The 6,447-nt window shown below is 55.5% G+C and overlaps 1 protein-coding gene and 1 pseudogene across 2 annotated transcripts in view; one reads left to right on the top strand and one right to left on the bottom strand.

Annotated features, from left to right (window-relative positions):
* SCART1 (scavenger receptor family member expressed on T cells 1) overlaps positions 1–6,447 on the top strand; it is a 94,697-nt gene that overhangs the window by 1,728 nt on the left and 86,522 nt on the right. The gene's annotated exons all lie outside the window — the stretch shown is intronic.
* Positions 2,703–3,906, bottom strand: LOC144382442 (olfactory receptor 6B9-like; annotated as a pseudogene).

The following is a 6,447-nucleotide window of genomic DNA, read 5'->3' as shown; positions in this document are numbered from 1 at the left end:
TGGGGAGCCCTCACCGTGGCCCCTCCACAGCAAGGGTACTTGGAACCCCACTGCCACACCCAGTCGGCCTTCCCAGTCCCTGCCGGATGGGACTCTGGGACTTCTTGAAACGGTGCTATCTTGCTATCCGCCTTTGTGGATATCCCACCCAGCCTCTCCGCCTGGGGACACCAGGCTCTCTTGATGACTCCACGACCTCCTCAACTGTGACCTGATGTGACGTGACCTCTCAGCTTCCATCAGACCCTCTAGATCCCCAGAGTCTCAGAACTGCTGCTCCACACACAATCCTGGCCCCCGAATTCCTGTGTTGGAGGCCTGACCCCTAGAACCTCAGAATGTGACTGTATTTGGAGACGGTGTCTTTACAGAGGTAATTAAGGTAAAATAAGGTTAGTAGGGCAGGACCTGATCTAATCTGACTGGTGTCCTTATAAGAAGAGGAGATCAGGGGGGCGCCTGGGTGGCTCAGTCGTTAAGTGTCTGCCTTCGGCTCAGGTCATAGTCCCAGGGTCCTGGGATCGAGCCCCGCATCGGGCTCCCTGCTCAGCGGGAAGCCTGCTTCTCCCTCTCCCACTCCCCCTGCTTGTGTTCCCTCTCTCGCTGTCTCTCTCTGTCAAATAAATAAATAAAATCTTAAAAAAAAAAAAGATCAGGACACAGACATGCACAGGGACAGCCGCGTGAGGACACAGGGAGAAGGTGGCCTTCTGTGAGCCAAGGAGAGAGGCCTCAGAAGGAACCAGCCCTGCCCACACCCTGTCTCAGACTTCCAGCCTCCAGAACCACGAGAAAATGAATTTCTGGTGTTTAAGCCACTCCATCTATGGTACTTTGTTATGGCAGCCCGAGTAAAGTAATAGAGAACCCAAGGGTTTCTTTTTTTTTTTTAAAGATTTTATTTATTTATTTGACAGATAGATACATAGCGAGAGAGGGAACACAAGCAGGGGGAGTGGGAGAGGGAGAAGCAGGTTTCCTGCCGAGCAGGGAGCCCGATGCGGGGCTCGATCCCAGGACCCTGGGATCATGACCTGAGCCGAAGGCAGACACTTAAGGACTGAGCCACCCAGGCGCCCCGAGAACCCAAGGGTTTCTAAAGTCCACATGGAAAAGTAAAAAAAAGTACTAATATAACTCATTTTGAAAAACAAGATCAAAGAAGAAGGACACCCTGTCAGATATTAAGATGCTATAAAAGGTCATGGTAATAACACTACCTAGTCTTGGCAAGGAACAGAGAGCAGTACAGACAAACAAGAGGATCACTAACAGACTCATGGAGGAACTTACACATGCCTACAGGAGTAGAACAAGATTGAGAATGTGATGGAGAGTGGGAAACTAAAAGAACCAAACGGAAATTCTAGAACTGAAAAGATACACTTAAAAACGCAGGTTAGATATGGCCAGGGAGAATTAGTAACCTGGAAGATGAGAAGAAAATATCCAGAAGAAAACACAGAGAGAAAGCAAGTGTATACAACACGCTCTTGGGGCAGAGGGGACGTGCAGCAGGCCCGCCCCACACGGACCCCACACGGACCCCACACGGGCCCCACACGGACCCCACACGGGCCCCACACGGACCCCACGTGGACGTGGGGAACCAAAAGGAGAGCAGCAGAAGAATGAGGCAGAGGCAGTGTTTAGGGGCACAGTGCTGACCATTTTCAAAAACCAATGAGGCAAAGCACAATTCTAGAAACATCACAAATTCCAAGCATGATAAATACAAAGAAAACAATGCCCTGGCAACCAAACACCAAACGTCTTGTTAGAAGATCTTGAAAGCTTCCGGAAGTGGGGGAAACCCAATTACCTAAAAGGAGTAAAAATAAGCTGACTTCTCCACAGATGTAAGGAGCAGCTGACAACACGGAAGTGTGGTTTGCAGAGCTGATGACAGCCGGGTGGTCAGAAGCCAAGAGGCACAGATAAAAAACGTGTCACACGAGCAGCCAGAAGGGAAAGGAGGCTAACACAGCAGTACTCGTCAGACCGAGCCGACTTGAAGCCTGACGGAGGAAGGCAAAAAGCATTACTGGAGACAAAGAGTAACACTTCTTAATGATAAAAGGTTAAATTTAGCAAGATGACAACACAGTTCTAAATTTCAGAACCTCAAAATAATAAAGCAATGCAGTAAGAGAATATTTACAGCACCAAATCATTTCCATGAATTTAAAACTCTCACATGCCAAGCAATGCGACATGTCTGCAGCTACGTGGGTACTCTCCAAGGGCACACACCAAACACATGGCACCGCGGGCCACTGCAGGGGAGGGACTGCAGTGTGGGAAGCAATGGGATCAAGTAAGACGCACTCACCCTGACCAGGGACAAGAGCCCAATAAGAAGGAAAATGCTGGGTCAACCCAATTTCTGCCCCTAAGTGCCAGAGAACAAAGAAGAGGCAGAAAAGCCAGGTATGGGTAGGCCATCTACTCACTAGACCCGTCAAGTTGTAAGTCAAATGACATTCTTGTTTCTGAGAAAAGGTGGCAAGTGTGTGGCCTATGGCACCGTCGGGCCTTGCCCGGACACCTGGTCCACTGTCCAGCCAGCTGAGGTTGGTTGCAGAGTCTGCTCTAAGGCGCCGGGCCTTAGGCAATGGAGGCCATCCCGGTGGGCTTAGGGACAGGGCAGGTGGGGCCCAGCAGGGCAGGAAGCGGGGCTGGTCACCATGGAAACTGGCCATGTCCCAGGTGGTGAAGGGAGTGACAGTGAGGAGGGGTCTTCCTGTGAGCTGGGGTCTGCACTCTTCCTGGCTGATGGCCCTGCTGGGGAGCGGTCCCCCGCTCAGGTGCTCATGCTTCCTGGAAGAAGTGGCAGGAAGCTCCGGCATTTCCCCTGCTTGTCCAGATGCTCTCGTGGGCACCCTGTGTTCCTGGCAGCTCTGGCGCAGAGGGAGAGAGCCTGGTGGCGGGCAGGAGGCTGTGAGCAGATGAGAGGAGGGGCATTTGGGACTTTTCCTCCTGCAGCTGGCACTCAGGAGGGACCCGGGGCTTGGAGGAGTTTGGTCAGAGCCTCCCTGATGTCACGATTCTGCAGGCAGTAAATGCTGGGATTGGGCAGTGGCGTCACAACTGAGTAGACCACGGACACCAGCTTGTTGAGGTCGAAGGAGCTGGCAGTGTGAGGCCAGGCGTACATGAAAATAGTGGTGGTGTAGAAGGTGGCCACCACCACCAGGTGGGAGGCGCAGGTGGAGAAGGCTTTCCGGCGGCCGGCCCATCCCAGGATCCTCAGCACCGTGGCCAGGATGTGTGCGTAGGAGACCATGGTCACCAGCAGGGAGGTTGCGAGCACAGCCAGGGCTGCCACGACGTCCAAAACTTCGAGGTGTCAGAGTAGGGGTGAGATGTCACAGAAGAAGTGGTTGAGGACATTGGGGCCACAGAACCTGAGGCGGAAGATGAGAGCCATGGACACGAAAGAGGCCAGGAAGCTGCCCAGCCAGGCGCTGAGGGCCAGGTACAGACAGAGCTTCCAGTTCATGGTGGCTGGGTAGTGCAGCAGGCGACAGATGGCCAGGTACCGGTCACAGGCCATGGTGGCCAGGAGGAAGCACTTGGAGGAGCTGAGCGAGAGGAAGAGAAACAGCTGGGTGAGGCATCCTGAGAAGGAGATGGTCCTTGCCCACACCAGGAGGCCAGCCAGCAGCTTGGGGACGGTCACCGAGGTGTAGAGGGTCTCCAACACGGGTAGGTTGGCCAGGAAGAAGTACATGGGCGTGTGCAGTTGATGGCTGGCTCGGATGGTCACCACGATGACCAGGTTCTCCAGGATGGTCACCAGGTAGATGATGAGGAATACCCGAAAAGCAGCTCCCGAAGGTGGCACAGTTCTGGGAAGCCCAGCAAGATGAATTCTGTTACCAGGATCTCAGTGGAGTTGCTCATGGCCCTCCCTGGTGGGGAGGTTACTTCTGAGCACCCTGGAACAGCAGAGAGATGCAGGTGTGATTGTCCGCTGAGGGCTGAGAAGTCTCTCAGGTGCTGCCCTACTGACCTGTCACCACCCACCCTAAGTCTAACACATAGTTACCCAGAGCTAGCACCCAGCAAAGGGGCGTTGGGTGCAGATACTCTTTCTCCCGATTTCATATAGAAGCCCTCAGGCGTAGGCTCTTCCTGCCCCAACACACAGCTACAGGGCCAGGTGTGTGCACCCATACGCACACACACACACACACCCATCCTTCCAGGTGCACACACACATACGCACACCAGGTGTGCACTTTTTACACACTCCCGGGTGTGCATCCCCCTCATCTCCTCCCCAGGTGCATATATACTTCCACACACACACCTAGGTGTGCGCAACACACAGCAAGAGAGAAGACCCATTCTGTCTGGTGTGCCTTTTCGGGCTGTGTCCCTGGGCGCTTTCCTGGTCTCATCCAGGTCTCCTCCCAGAAGAATGCTCCTTCATGTTGCTCATGCCTGGGGAAGGGCACCACTTCTATCTGATGGCCAGTGAGCTCTCTAGGGCTGAGCAAAGCGGCCAGGGGATTTGCAGAAGGGAGGGAGGCTCATCCCCAGCTTTGATGTCTCCAAGGAGACCATGCCTGAGCCAGCCTGAGGTCTTCATCTTGTGTTTTCTGAGCAGCAAAATGGCTGTTTGGGGGATGGGCAGAGCGGTCCACTCAGACCGGCTAAGGGGCTGTGCAGTTTAGGACTTTGGTAGGACACCCCTGGAGTTAGGTGTCTGAATGATGGGCAGATCTCGGGGAGAGGGTCGGCAAGGGCAGAGCTGGGGCAGGGGTCCCCGCTGGCGGCCCAGAGGCTCCTCCGGGCTTTCCTGCCCCTCTCGGGGGAGGGTGAGCCTCAGGACCCTCCCCTGCTCCGCCCTGGGAGTCTGGGGAGCAGGCCGGGGTTCGAGCTGTCCCCATGGACAAGAGTGCCCGACGGAGGGTCCTCCGGGCCCCGGGCCGAGGGGGCGGCCGCTCCTGCTCACCCCGGGAGGGGACCGCGCTCGTGGAGCTGCCCCCGGCGACCCTCAGCCCTGCTGGGAGCGGGCTGTTGGAGGGTGGGCTGCGCGGGCTGCTCAGAGCTGGGGGGGGGCACAAGCCGGGGTGCGGAGGGATGAGGACCGCCCCCCAAATTCTTGGTGAAGTGTCTGCAGGACAGGGGGTGGGGCGTCGGTCGGTGGGACCCCTTGGACCCCCAGGCTGAGGGCACCGGGGGTTCGGGGTATCAGGGCCCGAGCGCTGGTCCAGGATCTCCTGCCCTGCGGTCTGTGCGGCCCAGTCTGGCGGCGGGGGCTGGAGACCCTCCCTGAAGGCGCGGCCCGCCTAGGCTTCCCCAGGCCCCTTGCCTCAAGAACCACCTTCCCCCGCAGGAGATGCGGGGCCTCCGCCGGGGCTCCGCAGGACTCCGAGGGTCTGTGGGAAAGCACGCCACATCTCACTCGCTCCGGCTGCCTCTGGACCCAGGTGGTTTTTATCCGGCTCACTAGCGGCCTTGCCCCCACCCTGGGCTTCTGCTCTGGGTCTGGAGACTCTGCGAATTCTCACCTGGGCGGGACTCTCAGAACAGTTTGTGGAGGAGCGCTGCAGGGTGTCTGGAGGGAAGGTGTAGGCCTTCCCGCTTTCTCCGCAGTGACAAATAGGTCTTTGCATGTCGCCTGCCCTCCAGGCGCCCAGGCACGGGTGAGGCCCGCCCTCAGGGCCCTTCCCCTGGGGTTCAGTTTCTTTCTTTTCCACGCATGCCCTTTATTCATTTAGTGATAAAGTAGTATGTATAACCACTGGTAAACCTACTCCTGGTGCAAGACGCAGACACTCAGCTCCTCCCCCCCTGCACCTGTGCTCCCCTCTCTGAGGGACCACTCTCTGGAATTCCCTTGCTGCTTCATGTATTTTAGTTACAGATAACAATATCGTTTAGTTTCGCTGTATTCAGACTGTAAGGAAGGGTGTCCTGCTGTATGTTGTCCTTTGGGTCTTGCCTTTTCCTGTCCCTAAGATTCTTGCTCTTCTTGGCAGCTGGGCTGCATTTATTTGACACCTGTAGAATAATCTGCCCCATCTCCTCAACTCAGTGGACTCCGGCTACTTCTGCCTGGCCCCCTTCCCTGTCTGGTGGCTTGAAAACTCCCAAGGCAATAAGCCAGGAAAGTTGAAACCCCTTCCCTTTGCTTTCCATCTCTCAGAGTCACCATCTTTTATTGCCTCACGTTCAGGGTCTTGAAAACCACTTTTTTTTTTTTTTTTTTCCACATATTTTGTCTTTTTCCTTTCAGGTGGGACAGTAAATCCAATTTCTGTATTCCATCTTGGCTAGAAGTGGGAGTCAAAGTTCAGTCATCCCCTGCACTTACATCTGCCTCAGTGTCCCCGAGCTCCAGTGTGTGTCTCCTCCTTTTGGCCCCCAAACCATGCATGACATCCAGAACTCCCGTCCCTTTACCTGCCCTCCAGGGACACGGTCCTGCATTGC

This window comes from Halichoerus grypus, chromosome 7 (assembly GCF_964656455.1).
Source record: "Halichoerus grypus chromosome 7, mHalGry1.hap1.1, whole genome shotgun sequence".
Lineage (NCBI taxonomy): Eukaryota > Metazoa > Chordata > Mammalia > Carnivora > Phocidae > Halichoerus > Halichoerus grypus.
Note: the sequence above shows the minus strand (reverse complement) of the source record. Positions and strands in the feature narration are given on the sequence as shown.